At 34.9% G+C, this 18,417-nt stretch overlaps 2 pseudogenes; one reads left to right on the top strand and one right to left on the bottom strand.

The window, feature by feature from the left end:
• Window positions 1-18,417, top strand: part of LOC131837182 (nuclear ubiquitous casein and cyclin-dependent kinase substrate 1-like) — a 131,183-nt pseudogene that overhangs the window by 101,129 nt on the left and 11,637 nt on the right.
• On the bottom strand, window positions 10,346-10,443 carry LOC131837452 (U6 spliceosomal RNA; annotated as a pseudogene).

Here is an 18,417-nt window from a genome sequence, read left to right on the forward strand (position 1 = left end):
AAAGATATTTCATGCAAATGCAAGCTCAAAGAAAGCTGGTATAGCAATAATTATGTCAGACAAAACAAACTTTAAAACAAAGACTATAACGAGAAACAGAGAAAGGTGTTACATAATGATAAAGGAATCAATCCAATGGGAAGATACAACATTTGTAAATATCTATGCACCAAACATAGGAGCACCTAAATATATAAAGAAAATATTAACAGACTTAAAGGGAGAAATATAGTAATACAATAATAGTAAGGGACTTTAATACCCTACCCACATTAATGGATAAGTCATCCAGACAGAAAATCAATACGGAAATATTGACCTTAAACAACACATTAAACCAGATGGACTTAACAGATATTTATAAAAGATTCCATCCAGAAGCAACACATATACATTTTTCTCAGATGCACATAGAGAATGTCCAAGATAGATTATATGTTAGGCCACAAAACAACTCTTAATAAATTTAAGAGGACTGAAATCATATCAAGAATATTTTCTGACAAGAATGATATGAAACTAGAAATTAAATAAAGACAACTGGAGAATTCGCAAATATGTGGAGATTAAACAATGTGCTACTGAACAATCCGTGGGTTAAAGAAGAAATAAAATATAAAAGATACTTGAGGCAAATCATTCCAATTTTAGTATATGTGCTGCCGAAGCGAGCACACTTGAGGCAAATCAAAAGGGAAATGGAATAAACCAAAATTTGGGGTGCAGCAAAAGTAGTACTAAGAGGGAAGTTCGTAGTGATAAACACCTACTTCAACAAACAGGGAAAGTCTCAAATAAGCAACCTAACTTTACACCGTAAGGAACTAGAAAAACAAAGCCCAAAGTTAGTAGCAAAAAAAGGAAATAACAAAGATTAGATCAGAAATAAATTGGAGGGGCAGATAAACCAGAGAGACTGTGGACTCTGAGAAATAAACTGAGGGTTTTGGAGGGGAAGGGGGGGGGTTAGGTGAGCCTGGTGGTGGGTATTATGGAGGGCACGTATTGCATGGAGCACTGGGTGTGGTGCATAAACAATGATTTTGGAACACTGAAAAGAAATAAAATTAAATTAAAGTTTAAAAAAAAAATAAAGAAATGAAACTGTGCTTAAAAAGTCAGTAGAAAAGACTAACAAACCAAGAACTGGTTCTTTGAAAGGTAAACAGAATTGACAAACCTTCAGCTAGACTCACTAAGAGAAAAAAAAAAAAAGGAAGAAATAGAGGACTCAAATAAATAAAGTTAGAAATGGAAGAGGAGATCTTACAACTGATACCACAGAAATATAAAGGATCATGAGAGACTATGAATAATTATATGCTAAGTGAACAACATAGAAGAAATGGATAGGTTCCTTTTAAATATAAAAACTTCCAAGACTGAATCATGATGATAGATATGAACAGATTATTACTAATAAAGAGATTTAATTAGTAATCAAAATCCTCCCAACAAACACAAGTTCAGAACCATTCAGCTTCATTGGTGAATTCTACCGAGCTTTCAAAAAAAGATTAATACTAATCCTTAATAAACTGTTAAAAAAAAAAATAGAAGAAGAGGGAACCCTTTCAAACACATTTTATGATGGAAGCTTTACCCTGATAATGAAATCAGACAAAGACACCACAAGGAAAGAAAATTATAGGCCAATATCCCTGATGAACACAGTTATAAAAATCCACAACAAAATGTTACCAAACTGAATTCAACAATACATTACAAGGATCATACACCATGATCAAATGGGATTTATTTCGGGGATACAAATATATAGCTCTACATTTATAAATCAGTCAATGTAATAAACCACATTAACAAAATGAAAGATAAGAGTCATATGATCATCTCAATAGATACAGAAAAAACATTTGGCAAAATGTAATATTCATTTCTGATTTAAAAAAAAAATAGATATGAATGTTTCCTTCTCAAGGAACCACTGATAATAAGTAGCTGATGGAAAGAATTGGTGTACTTTCCAAGTGGGCTCTTCTGTGTCTGTTGTCTATTTCACAGAGGCCTCCACCCAGTGATGTGCTGGGACCAGTCTGTACAGACAAAAGCCAAATGCATACATTGCTTCCCAATTTCATTTCAATGACACCATGTTGGTAGCTTGAAATTGGTCATGTATGAGAATTTATACCATAGAAATCAGGAACCTCTGTAGATCATTTGCTCTACACAGAGTTTGTTTTTACACAATGAGCAGGCACATGGACTGCCTCTGCATATAGAAATTACTTAACTAAGTTAACCAAACAGAGTTCTAGGAGACAGACCCTCCTGGGTCTCAAATGTGAGGATCTACCCTCTTCGGGTGATTTCAAATTTCCAGTTTCTTTAAAATATCCTAATTTTGGAATTTTCTCTTCTCTAACCTTGGAATTACAAGTCCCCCAGGGAGTCAGGGAATTTACGGCTTTCACAGTAGCATGAAACAACTGAGTCTATATATGCTCTTTTTTGTATCATTTTGGCTTACTCTTCACAAGTGTTTACCCATTTTCATCTATAGCAACCCCACTGACTTACTCTGAGTCAGTCAGGATGGGGATTTTTATTCATTTTAATTCCAGTATTGTTAAAATTCAGTGTTATATTAATTGCATGTGTGCAGTATACTGATTCAACAATTGTATACATTACTCAATGCTCATCGTAAGTGTACTCTTAATCTTCATCTATTTTACCTATCCCCCAGCCATCTCTGCTCTGGTAACCACTAGTTTGTTCTCTTTAGTTAGAAGTCTGATGCTTGGTTTGTCTCTCTCATTTTTTTCTTTGTTCATTTTCTTTTGTTTCTTAAATTCCACGTATCAGTGAAATCATGTATTTGTCTTTCTCTGACTGTTTTATTTCACTTAACATTATACTCTCTAGCTCTATCCATATTGTTGCAAATGGCAAGAGTTCATTCCTTTTTATGGCTGAGTAATATTCCATTATATATATATTCCATATACACACCCACATCTTCTTTATCCATTCATCTATTGATAAACACTTGGGTTGCTTCCCTAACCTGACTATTGTAAATAATGCCGTAATAAACATAGGGTTGCTTATATCCTTTCAAATTACTGTTTTTGTATTCTTTAGGTAAATACCCTATAGTGTAATTACTGGATTGTAGGGTAGTTCTATTTTTAATTTTTTTTTAAGATTTTTATTTATTTGACAAACAGATTACAAGTAGGCAGAGAGGCAGGTAGAGAGAGAGAGGGGAGGAAGCAGGCTCTCCACTGAGCAGAGAGCCTGATGTGGGTCTTGATCCCAGGATCCTGAGATCATGACCCAAGCCGAAGGCAGAGGCTTTAACCCACTGAGCCACCCAGGCGCCCCTCTATTTTTAATTTTTTGAGGAACCTCTAAACTGTTTTCCACAGTGGCTACACCAGTTTGCATTCTCACCAATAGTGCATAAGGGTTATGGTGGGTTTTTTTGTTTGCTGTCAGTACGTTTTCCTGAAAACTTTCAGTATTTTGGCCTGAAAAATGATGGACTGTGATGTATAGGGCCCTGTTTGGGAGCCGAAGGGCACTGAGAGAGAAGAGGGGTGCGGCAAACAACCTGAGGTGTGTAAGAGGACGTTTGTACTTAAAACCTTTCTTCTTTTGGAAAATTTTTACTTTTAGGTAGAGGAGGTGTCTTTCTAGTGCCATGGATGTTCAGGACATATTGTTTTCAGAGGTGAAATCAGGGAAGGAAGGGCACTAAGCTTAGACTTGCCTCAGAGAGCATAACATTGATCAGAGGCATAATTTATTTGCTCTGATCCATCTTCCGGATCCATTCTCCTCTCTTTTCTATGCTGCATTGAGCCTTGGGAGGCAGACCTTTGTGGATTATATACCAAGGCTCCTAAACCCCAACTGGGTTTACTCAATGGGAGGCACCAACAGGAGATCAGAGGAAGAAGAAGAGAAAAATCAGTTCACCAAAGACTGCGTCCCTGCCACAGCTATGGCTGGGAAAGCTATGGCTTTCTCCAGTTCCGACAAAACCCTCCCTCCCCTACCAGTCTGTCTCTTCATGTTAGAAGTAGTAACAGCTCCATTCTGTTAAGTTTAACGGACCCTGGGTATATCACCAACCCCTGTTCATTATCTTAACTTACACTCATCCCTTTGTGAAAAAAAAAAAATCCTTATTTAACACTCTTCAATGACCTCATTTCATTCGGCCATCTATCTCTTGTCAGGGCCATGACAAATACATTACTATAATGATGTTTTAAATATGGATTCTGAATGAAGAGAAAATGGGGAGATATTTCTTTTCGTTGCTGGTGGAACTTTCTTGCATACTCAGCCCCAGACCAAACTTCAGCACTCTTGATTCCCAGACTTCTGCTTGGGGGGAGGTGTCTCAGTCTTCCAAAGAGTGATGTCATTCCTTTCGGCCTCACCAAATTACTCTCATTTCTCATTTTCCATTTTTTCTTATTGCAAAAGACACTTGGCTCATGACTTCCTTTCCCTTTTTATTGCATCCCACCTCATGCCCATTCTCTTTCTTGTCGCCTTTAAATACAACAATTAATCCTCAAACCCCATTAAGCACAGCAATTTCTTCCAGGCCAGGAGTATTTCTACAATTGCAAATAATCATCTGAGGGTACTAGATTTATTAAAGCGTTTGGAAATACCACTATGGCTGTAAATGTCTCTTGTATTTCCAGAATATAGAAATGCTACCAGCAAATCTGGCAGGGAATAGTCTATTACCAATCCAAACACTAGCACTTTCACATCTGTTATGCTTAAAAATTTTAAACTAATGTATTCATTCCAGAAACAGCAGAACAAAAAGATATCCAGCTAGGAGATCTATTTTCATATCAATATTTAAAATGCTTTCAATATTTACCATTTCACACTTACTAAATCTCCCATGACTTTTTGCTTTCAGGAAATCCATCAATTACAAACCAAAGCAAATATCTAAAAGGACCTGTAAAATGCAATATATATTGGCAGGCAGGGAGTCCAAAGCTCACTACAGAATGCAATTAGCAAAATTCCTCCAAATTCATGAAAATGAATAAATCGTGTCACCATCTTGAAAATCCATATTTATTATTACTCCAAAGAGAGAGTCAATTAGAATCTAATTTCAAAATCTTGCCTCCAGGGAAAAGTATTCTATAAAGTGATAAAAATGAATACTAAATTCACACTAAAAAAAACACAAATTTTAAAAAAACAAATAAACATATTGAGATTATTAACTTCACTAATAAAATTATAGAAAATAAAAGTGGGCTTTTTTTAAATAGCAGAAATATTTTAAAAAATAATACTTGTGACTTCTGTGGGAAAATAATACTGTATTACAGTTAAAAGCATGATCCTTGAAATCACATTGTCTGGATTTGAGTCCCTACTTCAGTTTTAATTGAGTATCTTCAGACATTTAACTGAATCTGTTTGTACCTCAGTTTTTTAGTCTGTAAAATGGGGATAATTATCATATGCATTATAGAGATATTGAGAAGATTAAAAAATATAACATCTGTAAAGTAGAACAGGACCTGCCACATGCTAAGGCTTTAGTAATTATCAGTAACTATTATTACAGCTATGATGAATGATGATGACCCCTGGTAAGGGTAGCAAATTGGGTGTTGAACACTTCCCTATATAGTAATGAGACTGTAAACTGGCATAAACTTTCTAGAGGGAAGTTTACCTGTATAGCATACAGAGCAATAAAAAGTTATTTCCTTTGATACAGTAAAATCATTTCTAAGCATTTATCCTAAAGAAATTATCACAGAGGCAAAGATTTCTTTCCAAGGATGTTCATTTTAGCACTATTTATAGATAATCATTAGACATGATGTCTGAAAATGGCAATATAATAATCATTCAGTGGGATGTTATGGAATAAATAAATAATACTTATGAATATCGCATAATATGTGAAAAAGCAGAATATAAGAAGCTCATGTGGTTCGACTTTGTTTACTCTAAACCGTAACTTTTATTAATTATATATGCATATAATTATATAGATAAAATTTCATTTATATATGAAAATTTAAAAATTCACCAAACTTATTGACTTTAAATGGTATTATTACAGGTGATTTTGTTGACTATGTATTTGTGTTTGCTAATAAGGCTTTTATTGGTGAGAATTAATTAGTTTAAAAAAAAGCTGCTAAAGTCTCCTTAAGTGTCTTTTTTGTGATTAACAGATGTTCAAGCTAGAATAGTCTTTGGTAGTCTCCTACTCATCTTTCTTTCCCTGACAGTTGCATGCTCAATTAGATGCATTTACAACTTCATGCACAATTGATAACCTTTTGTCATAACTGTGACTTTAATTATCTGGTCAGCAACCTTGACACCAATTTAGTAGCCAAACATAAACATAACTCATCTCAATGTTCAAGCTACTTAATAACTAACATTTACCTATAATTTGTTGAGGATATACTATATACCTGAAATTATTTTGCATGCATTATTTACTTTAATCTTTACAATTATCTTGGGAGTTAGGAACTATATTTTTCTCATATGGAAGAAGAAGGATTCAAGTGTGAAGAGTAGAATTTGATGCCCAATCTGTCTGACTCAGTGACTACACTTTAACTCCTGTATATGCTGCCTCTCATCAGTGCCTTAGGCATAACTGGCTTCTTTGTTGTCATTACTGGGAAGACAGACAAGACAAGATCTATTCTAAAGTATAATCTAAGATTTATTGATGTCTGGAAAGTTAGAATAAAATAACCTGGAATTTAACAGTTCTGGCCAATACACAAATTTGACACCACTAAAATGAAATTAGTTATAGACATTTTATTTAAGACAATAAACTTACAAAAAAAATCAAAAGATTAATTGAATATAGGAAATGTTTGACAAATCACAGTTATTTTTCACAAGAAAAAATCTTTAAAAAGAATCTGTTTCGTATGGAGAGATTAATTTTTTAACAATGGAAATGGTTCTTGTTTCGTCTTCAAGGTGATGATTTTGGTGGATGGAGGGATTTTTTTCTCCTTGTTTTGTAATAATGGTTCTCTATGATACTTTCTGCTTATTTTCAGGCTATTTCTAATGTGGGTCCTGGTTACCTAACTAGACAATTAAGGCAGGAGAAATTATTTATTTTTCATATGTAAATATTGAATTAAAGTAGAAATATTCTGTTCCTGGCTCTACCACTAATTTGCTATGATTTCCCACCCAGAGAGTGTAAAGATTAGGTATCACTTCTTCATCTGTGTAATAAAAGTGTACTTTATAACCTCAAACATGCCTTTTAACTATCTCATGCTATGATTCTGGGAAGGCCTAGAACCTTGTTAGGTATACAATATAAATGTTTATAGAACAAGTACATATCTTTCAGTTACCTCCTAATTCTATCTATTCTTCAAGGCCTAGCAGAAACCTCACTTCCTCATGACGATTCCCTTGAGTACTCAAACTCCCTGAACTAAAAAATAGTCAGTACAGGAATTATATGTTATCTTTAAACACTGCTTAAAAATTTCATAAAAGAAAGTCCTTGTTTTGAAGTAAGTTGTAAATCAACTTGACAGAAACAGGTTTTTGACCTATAATATTATACATTCCTTGGGTTCAATCACAGCACTGGCCTCATAATGGATGCTTAGCAAATTTTGTTAAATGCAGAGTAAGTTTGAATCAGCAACTAAATTCCTAATTTTCAGTCAGGACATTCCTTTTATTAGAGTGAGGTTCTGCAGACTATAGTCCAGGTCTTCTCTGTGTCTGATGCTGTTTGACCATCATCATCATCATCACAACCATCACCACCATCTTTATGATCAAGAAGCATTTATTCAGTCCTTCTGGAATGAATGGCAGCAGCTCAAGATCTATCTTCAGGTGAGTGAGAAACAGCTGGCTATAATTCCCTATATAATAACCTTTCATATTTCTTTTTTTTTTAAAGATTTTGCTTATTCATTTGACAGACAGAGATCACAAGTAGGCAGAGAGGCAGGCAGAGAGAGAGAGAAAGGAAAAAGCAGACTCCCTGCTGAGCAGAGAGCCCAATGCAGGGCTCGATCCCAGGACCCTGGGATCATGACCCAAGCCTAAGGCAGAGGCTTTAACCCACTGAGCCACCCAGGCACCCAAGCCTTTCATATTTCTAGAGCCAAGATCATTAGCTTTAAAAGAGCCTCAAATATTGAGGTTGGTTGCTGCAAAAGAAGGAATAAGAGGAATGGCAGAGAACATGTTAGGGAGGGGGAGAAACTGTGTGTATTATCAGCTTGCTACACAAGTCTCCTCACTCAGTATAATGCAGCAGGCAAGTGCAGGAGAAGATCAGCTGTCAGTCTCTTGGTGCACATCATTTGTCATGGGTTTTCTTATGTCTGCAAAGGCAGGGACATCCCTGTTACCATGAAGAGCTTGTCACGAGACCAGTAGTATGTATGCATACCGAGTACAATTTTGTGCTTGTCTCTTAATGTATTTGAGAATGGTCGTATTTCAGGATTGCAATTTCCCCAATGCTCTTGACAGTGGAAATTAAAATCAAATTCCCAAATATAGATCTAAAGAAGATAGATGGTTTTTCACATTCTCTAAAGATGTAGGGGATAAATTTAAAATATTCTTTTGGCAAGTCATTGTTTACAATTAAAACCCACCTAATATCCTTAGTATTTCCCTAGAACAGGATCAAGTTTTGATTAATTAGATAAAGAAAAATATGCATGTGATTTCCATATTGAACTCCATGCTTCTAGGATTCATCATTTTGTGTCATTACTCACACATCTATTCACAAAGAGGTAATTGTTTCTGGAAGATGGAATTGGAAAAGTGAAGATCAGTTTGAAAGAAAATCTAAATTTTGTTACTACCCTCCTCTGAATAGAAGTGAAACCACATACCTGAGCTTCCAAAATTGCCTGTAATTATTCTAGTATTTTTGGTCAAAGCCTGAGTTATGTATTTCTTGACTGAATTTTATTTTTTGTTCTTTCTAAGTCTCCTTTTCATTTGTTTCAAGAGCATATATATATCTCTCTCTATCTTTGCAATCCTTCTTGATTTTCGCTTTTTAGCCCAAGGAATTCAATTAAATTCATCTGGCAGATGGAAAGCTGAGGCCCATAAGGGCAGTAACAGATACTAAAAATAATGAGAAGGATAAAAAAAAAAAAAATACCCTGGTTTTGGTTCAGGGGGATTTAATAGATATTTAGTATCAGAGATATTTAATACCAGAGATTCTTATTAATTTTTTTTCTTACTTGTCATTCCTCTTCTTTTTCTAATTCCCTTTGCTCAGGCACTGGAAAATATTTTTTGACCAGAATGCTGAAGCTAAAGCAAGTAGCCATCCTCCAGTAACCACTCACCACTCCTACAGTCAGAATCGGTGTCACTGAACAGTGGTCATGAGGGCCAGATATTTATGGGAAAATTCTAATTTCAGAGAGTTTCTCTTGTCTCTCATAAACATATAAGTGCAATTTACAGCATAGAGCATGTGTGCTGATTCAGGGATTAGAAGACTAAGATTACTCCTCATGGTGACTATTAGTCAACTGATTAGTCAATATGTATATTTGTGTGTGTATATATACATATTATGCATATATGTATGTTTAAAAATATATATATTTTATACATATTTAAAATGTTATATGTATTTTAAATAAATTTAAAATATGTGTATGTATATGCATACATGTATGTATACATGCATGTTTAAGATAAACTATATGTATGTGCAAATATACAAACACACAGTTGATTCTCATTTTCATTAGTTCCATTCTATGGAGTTGTCACAATCACTGAGTTAGCAAACACTGAATCATTGCTCCCGGGGGCAAATACAGAGTTAGGTTCCTGTAAGCCTCTTGTCACAACAGTCTTGTCAACTGATCAATACAAAGCCCTGTTTTATGTATATTTCTGTTTAAAGATACCTTATTTAATATATGTTGCCAAATCCTTGACATTAAACTCATGACCAACAACAACACTATAACTCATGTTTGAATGAAGCTTATCTAACACATGTAATTCTCTGTAAGACACATCACAGCCTTCCTGCACTTAGTAACACTAGACAGCACTCCAGCACTACACTTGGGGGGTCATTTGAAACAGCAAAATCAACAAAAAGCACAAAAAATTTTTTTAAAATGTGACATTTAATGGACCATGAAAAAGACACTTGTTTACAATATGAGAACTGAAACAAAAAGACAGTGTGTGACCTTGTTTGACTTCAGCTGGAAGTGTGCATCAGGTGATTCAAATTTTTTTTCCTTTTCTGTGTGTTGTCTGCAAATGATCATGAAAACCCCGCAAATATTTTCTTTTTATGGAACACTTCACAAATTTGCGTGTCATCCTGGGCAGGGGCATGCTAATCTCCATATCTTTCCAAAATTAATGTATGTGCTGCCCAAGCAAGCATAAAACCCCTCAAGTATTGACTTTATGGTTACAAATACAGTCTAGCAAGTGGGCAAATTTACAATACAGAATCCACAAATAATGAGAATAGATTGTGTGTGTGTATACCTGTCTTATCTAATTGCAGAGGAGAAATTTGCAAAAATTAACAAATCTAAAAAGACTAAATTGGCAATATTAGCAAATTCTTGGGCAGTCCTAAAATGAGTGGAGATTCAGCCTGGACATTTACCTCCTATGTCTCTATTTACCATTGCTGGATAAAGGCACTGATCCTTAGAAGGGAAAAACTGGGACTTTCAGTTCCCCAAAAAATAAATTTATAATCTTCCCATGAGGTTTTGTTGCTCACTCATTCATGGAAGTTCTAGCCTTGTGGTTCCCAAAGAGAGAGAGATCTGAAGGTCTCCACATACCTCCACCTTTCTGGCTTCTGTGTCTTCTTGACATTTAGTACACTGTCTACCTATTACATGTCAGAGATGCACCACTGTTACATGTACAACATTGCTTATACTTAAGAACTTTCATTTAAAAAGGGGAAACAAGTTTAAAGCCAGTTAAAAGCCAGTCAAGTGTCACTACCACCCACAGATGATGTTAGTGTTAACTTAGATAGCAGGTAGGTCTAACCAAGAAGTTGAATTTGACGAGAAATTTTCAGAACTTCCTATGCATATTAATAGAATAGCTTCTATGCTTGTATATGTGCCCATCTCCTCCATTTAGCTGTTATTTTAAGAGCAGCAGAGGCGTTTTACTGATTTTTGTAGGCTTCATGGATATCACAGGGACTGATACTGAATGGACAGATCTCAACAAAATATATTTTGTACTGAAATATCATTGCTTTCAAGAATCTTCTATTTCACTCATTTTTATTTTATTTTATTTTTTCAATTGAAAAACTTTCCTACCCTTTTTGGGTAATTTTAGCTTCACCAATTTGAAAGGCTAGAAAGTTGATTCTGGTTTTTCTAACTTATTTCTTTAAATTTTCTTATTAAAACAGAATAAGATGTTTATTGTAAGAAAATCAGAAGATAGACAAACATGAGGAAAATGAAACTCACCAATCATTCTTCTTCTTGGTTAAAACTCTTAATACGTCAGTACATATATTTTTTCATTGATTACAATTAGAATAAAATCTACTTTCTCCATCCTCTACTCTATGCTGAGGACTAGAGAGTCTCTGTTACTTTGGGGAATGAGGCATATCCCTCTGTTTGTAACATGGTTTAAAGCATTTCCTGCTAAGATTTTTATTGAAATATATTCTAAACAGTGTTCTTTGTTTATAGATATAAGAGCTACACAAGAAGGCAAAAATAAATATGCAGGTCATTGGAGACAGCCAAAGGCTACAAAAGCAATTGTATAGACATTTCAAGTAAAGCTTGAAGAAGGCTTGGTGAGAGGAATTTCCTGTCCTTGGAAAGGAAGGTAAGATTTCTCAAGTTTACTTTTGAGATATTATGGAACTAACTCCTTTTATCTGGTGTCATACTGCCAAGGCCAGGCTTAATACAGGTGCTATGCTTAATTATCCATCAAATATTGTGATTTCTGTTCTCAATGCCATACATACTGATTTCTTTTGAATGAAAACTAGAAGGGAACTCAGATCACACTTGGAAAGGATAATTTCCCTGGTAATAAAAATGATTTGATCAATTATATAATTAAAATAATGTCAATAACAATAGCTAGCAGAACAGATAAACCCTGAAATTCAGGTAGGAAATAAGTGATTTCATCAAGGCAAGTATTTGGTCCTTGAAATACACAAGGAGCAATGGCTTCCAGTAGAGCCTTCATGATAGTTTTTAAACATCTTTGTAGGGGTGCCTGGGTGGCTCAGTGGATTAAAGCCTCTGCCTTCAGCTTGGGTCATGATCCCAGGGTCCTGGGATTGAGCCCCACATTGGGCTCTCTGCTCAGCAGGGAGCCTGCTTCCTCCTCTCTCTCTCTCTGCCTGCCTCTCTGCCTACTTGTGATCTCTGTCAGATAAATAAATAAAATCTTTAAAAAAAAATCTTTGTAGAGGTACTGATATTAAAAAAACTGAACATGTTTAAAGTGTATAATGTGATAACTTTTTACATATACTTATTCCTGTGAAACCATCACATTAGTCAAGATAAAAAACATCTCCAATCACTTCCTAATGCCCCCTGTGATGCCTCCCTCCCCTGGCTTCATGCCCACACTCATCTTGAGGCAAATACTAATTTGTTTTCTTTCACTACAGAGCATTTGGATATCCTAGAATTCATACAAATGGGACCATATGTAGGCACTTTTCCCTCAGGCTTCCTCATTCAGAATATTTAGAAATACATCCATGTGTTTGTATGTAGCAATAGCTTATTCCTTTATATTGAAAGATATTATCCCATTTTAGGAATACATCACAATTTGCTTATCCATTCACATGATGACAGACACTTGGGTCCTTTTAATTTTTGGTTATTACAAATAAAGCTGTTATGAAAATTTGAATTCCAGGCATTTGTAGACATATACTTTCATTCCTCTTAGAGAAATACCTAGGAGTGGGTATGATTAGGTTATATAGTTATATAGTTATATAATGATTAGGTTATATAGTAGATATATATTTTCTCCTAGTCTGTGACCTGTGTTTTCATTCTGTTTCTTTGAAGAGCATAAGTTCTTAATTTTGATGAAGTTCAATTTATTAAATCTGTTATAGGTTGGGATGCCTGGGTGGCTTAGTTGGTTAACTGTCTGCCTTAGGCTTAGGTCATGACCCCAGGGTCCTGGGACTGAGTCCCGCATTGGGCTCCCTGCTCAGGGGAGCCTGCTTCTCCTTCTGTGTGCCCCACCCCTGCCTGTGCTCGCTCTCTCTCTCTGACAAATAAATAAATCTTTAAAAAAAAATAAATTTGTTATAGACTGCTTTTGGTATTGTATATAAGAAATCTTTGCCTAATACAAGGTCACAAAGATCTTCTCCTATGTTTTACTTCTACATGTTCTATAGTTTTGCTTTTATATTTTGATCTATAATACATTTTTAGCTCATTTTGTATATGGTGCAAAATATGGATTCAAGATAAATATTCTGCATTCGGACATCTAATTGTTTGATGGTAATTTATTGAAATGACTATTGAAAAATTTTCAATCTAAGGATATTGTTCTGTAGTTTCTCCCCTTTTTTTAAATTTTTTATTTTTTATAAACATATATTTTTATCCCCAGGGGTACAGGTCTGTGAATCACCAGGTTTACACACTTCACAGCACTCACCAAAGCACATACCCTCCACAATGTCCATAATCCCACCCCCTTCTCCCTCTCCCCTTTTTTATTGCCTTTATTTGGTTGATATCATGATAATTATGGTCTCACACAATGGGTTTGGAAGTAATCCCTTCTTTTCTATATTTCTCAAAAGTTTTTGAAGGATTTGTTTTAATTCTCCTTTAAGTGTTTGCTAGAATTCATTCATGAAGGGCTTCTGAGCTAAGCACTTTTGTGGGACATTTTCTAAACTACTAATTCAAATTTTTATTTATTATATATATTCTGATTTTCTTTTATTCCTAAGTCTATATCAGTTGTTTGTGTCTTTCTAGAATTTTAAAAAATTTTTCCCTAATTAATCTAATTTATTGTCATATAATATAAATCTTTTCTTATAATGTTTTTTATTTCTGTAAGGTTGGAAGTAATGTCCTCTCTTTTACATCTCATGTTAGTAATTTGTGTCTTCTGTCTTTTTCCTGGTCAGTCCAGCTAAAGATGTTCCAATTTTGTTGATCTTTTTAAAGAACTGACTTTTGGATTCACTGACTTTCTCTAACTTTTTTCTGTATTTCATTTATTTACTGGTTCCTTTAGAAATAAATCCACTATTTCTTATTGAAAATAGTGTTTCTCCTATTTTCTGGAAAGATATATTTTTATCTTCTCCTAGACCCCAAGAACTATGCTAGGCTATGTGAATACAATGGTAAGCAAAACCAGATGCTGCTCCCAATCTGTGGATCTTGTATTCTAGATAGAGGATAATCATATTATCAGACCAGAAGATGCATAGTTAAAACCAATAACAGTTATTAAAACAGCAACATAATTCTAAGACAAGATATCAAAAAACTACCTGACTTAGAAAGAGAACAAAGATTATATCCTGGTGGAGCTATAGGGAGGAAGAAGTTAATCAAGATTAGAGCTGAACAGGTGGAGTAAGAAGTTATGAACAAAAGATGCAGTGTCTGCAAAAGCTTTACATGTGTATGACACTAGAGAGAGGAAAATGTGAATAGAATAGAATACAGGAAAGAGAGGGAAAGAAACAATCTAGTGCTTCCGACAACATATTGTGTCTACTACACTGTTGGCTGCTTAACAGACTGGATATCAGGCTTAGGATTCATGAGAGAGAGAAAAAATTGTTGAGGATGTCTTCTTATTTTGGCTTGTAAAATTGGATGAATGGTGGTACATATAGTTCATTGGATTAGGTGCTCCTAAAATGTTTGAGATCACAAGTTCAGCCCTGATATGGTGAATTTCAGCTGCCTTCAAAAAGAAATATAGTCAACTGTGTATAATAATCATAATAATAGCAGGTTTATGGTATGGCCAAGAATATTACTGAAATAATGCATGATAAGGAATTGGGAAAAAAAAAAAAGAGTAGATCAGAGATCAGCAGAAATTAAGGAGTCAGTGGATTCCCTTTTAGCCAATCTGGAGCCAACACAGAATCCTTGCAAATCCAGGAATATGATTCTTTATACAATGCAAGCTTATGATGTGCCGTGGCTTAACCTCATAAAAATGTTATCAGCATGCTTGAACTCCAGAAAATTGTGCTTGTTCTTGGTCACTAAATCATGACCAAGCTGTTTCTCTTAAGGCGCCAAGAATATTCTCAGTGATATCCAATCCCAGGAGATCTGTGCTTTGTAAGCCCAATAAAGCTAAATCCAATAAACCTATTCACAATTAGGATACTTTTTCATATTCATTAGACTTTCACTTTAATTAAATGCTTATTTCTCTGTATGTTTTTTTTAGGAAATGTGGAAGTTGAAGTTATAAATCTAAATCTAAAATAACAAACCTTTTTTTAGGCATATCTATTGGCAAAAATTATTACTAAGGTAATTTCAATATTAATAATAACTATTAACAAATAGCCCTGGCCAACATAAACTCGGAGGACACCTCTATACTTTCAGCATCAGTGGCCCATCATTACTGAGATAGCTAGAAAAATGTTTGGGGACAGGTGGGGAAAGAGATAAACTGGACCCTTGGGCAGAATGGCACTGAAAGGAAAAATATGCAGTTTTGTGATGTACTATTCTTGGAATTTTTAGGTTCACCAAATCAATGTGAGGAAGAAGATTCCTCGCCTTACATTACTGTGTAATCAAAGTTATTTACTTGCACATTTGGGGGATTATAAACGATTCTGACCTTTGCTAAACTATTATGCACAGAATGGAAAACTGTCCCTTTAAAACTTGCCTCTTGATGTTAATAAATTAGGGATCTCTCACAGTTCCTTGCCAGACTCCATTTGTTGTAATATTGAATTGAAGTTTCCAGGTGAAATGAACAGCTGCCAAGCTAGCCTTTCAAGAAGCTGCCTTTGGGAACACAATACTTTATTATCCGTGTTGTGCCATTCTATGCTGAGTATTAGTTAAAATAATGAGAGGTCTAAGGGATCTATTTCGAGGTCTATTTTCTCCTTAGCTGGAGAAGTACCTTCAGACCATTCCATCCATCTGTTCTTCCTCAGGGTACAAGAAGTCAGTCAGTTGGCTGGAACTAAAGTCTTTCACCTGTTTTTTGTTTTTTTTTAAACTAAACTTATAAACTGAATTTAGTGTCTAATATGTTTATCTAAAACTAAGGTTTTGGCTTTCCTGGAATCACATCTTCTTTCACTGGTTAAGAATCTTTCACATTTGTTTTGAGTTTAAAAGTTTGCCAGTTTCCTATGCCCACTAATCAAGGGCAGTTAGTTTTTTGTTTTTGTTTTTGTTTTTGTTTTTGTTTTAACCCCTTCAAAGTTCAGCCCCTGTTTTATGACAGAACAAAATTTACCCTTAATCTAGTTCTATTTCTTGCTGGCAGATCATAATTTCCTCTTAAAAGGTTTTTGGGGAAAGATGGAATAATCTTTAAAAGTTGGCTTGGACATCAAATGGCTTTCATTAAGCAACAGTTTGAGTTGAGTACAAATGAACTGAAAACATATTTCAAATAATAGAAGAAAAATGTCTTTGGAAAACCACATATTGGGTCTTTCCAACAGCAAAACAATTTAAAATTTGTTTTGGTACTTGGCAAAAACAAACATGTATGAGTTTTTTGGGAAGAAATGGAAGAAATCCAGTTTTCTGGAAGGAAGATGTTAAATTATCTCTTTTCATGAAGTAGTATAACCTGTTCATACTTTTCTTATCTCCTGGACTAGTGATAGAGAAGACTATGGTAACTAACATCCCTACATATAGAAGAATTATCCTAATTAACTGCAGTGCAATTTATTTTTTAAAAATAAGTTTCCTGGAATGTAATGCAAGACTGGAGGGAATGCAATAATACTAGAATTCTGGACACTACAACAGGCACTGGTGTGGGGGCTAATTTTGTCAGGAGCCACATTCAGAATTATTCCCAGATACTATTTAATGCATTCTATATTCCTCCCAGTAGCTGGAAATGATATTTACCTCTGCTCATTAGGTTCTCTCTCATAGCTTATGGATTATAAACTGGAAGAGCCCTTAGAGGTCCCTCTACCATGATTGTAATTTGATCTCAGACAATAGGTCAGCTTCCTCAAGAGGTCCTTTCCTGACTCTCTTCATCAAAAACCCACAAGGTTTTTACTTATGGAACCTGTTTATTTTCCTCGCTAATCTTTATTACCTTTCATTAAAAAAAAACTATTTATGCTCATCTGATGTCTACTATCCTATTAAACCATTAGCTGTGGCTAGGCTATATCCCTCCTATTCCCAAAATAATATCTTCACAGCCTCACCTCTGATTTCAGCCACTCATCTCATAATGATGACAAACTTCCTGTCTTCAGGGATCTTTCATTTTACAGCAGTAAACTTTTCTTCTGCTGTGGTCCTTATAGGACCCACTCACATAGCAGACATTTGCAATCTGGAATGTAAGGTGTTAAGGTCTCCAGAACAACTTTCATCCAATGGGTTTCAGAGCTGATGGCGAAATGCTTTAGTTTATCCTCAGGTGGACTACGCTGAACTACTGGATTCATTCCTATATAGAATTCTAGACTTACTATTGGTTCTAGTAAATACTATATAATTGTGAATGAACATTCACCTCGATGAAAGTGTTCATAAGTACACTGGGAAGATCTGATTTTTCTTCTTGGGTTTGTAGAAAGCTGGTTGTATTGTTAAATTTTGAGTCCTTGGACATAATGTCAAAATTGTTTACTTTGCACTGAACCAGGGGTTCTTTCGACCTTTGCGGAGTGATCAGCTGATCTTCATACCACATTATCGCCTTTTACTGGACTGTCTCCAGATTCATGCTTTGAATTCTTTTTTTCTGACATCAGAGCTAGTTCTTGGTTCTTGCTCCCAGGGCGGGGTCATGGAGAACCAAGAATATTCCCCGTGTTCTGGAGTTTCATTCATCCACTACCTCTTTCCCACTGAGTTCTGACAAGAACACCAGAGTCTTCAGGACTCATTTGTTTCATAATCCTTTTCTAAAGGATATTTAGTTTTTCTCAAAATTTCATAACAAGCTAGCATCTAGGTTTATACATAGCTTTCAAATTGTTGTGTCTCCAGAGCTTGGGAATTCAAACAGCTGACTTTTGAGATTTCTATTCCAGGACCTAAATTGCTTAGAGATTTTCAAAACCAATTCTATCCTTTGAATTATGACCAGAAGCAGAAGAGTAATCGAAGTGCCTGGCATTAG

Source organism: Mustela lutreola, chromosome 7 (genome assembly GCF_030435805.1).
Source record: "Mustela lutreola isolate mMusLut2 chromosome 7, mMusLut2.pri, whole genome shotgun sequence".
In the NCBI taxonomy this organism is placed as follows: Eukaryota; Metazoa; Chordata; class Mammalia; order Carnivora; family Mustelidae; genus Mustela; species Mustela lutreola.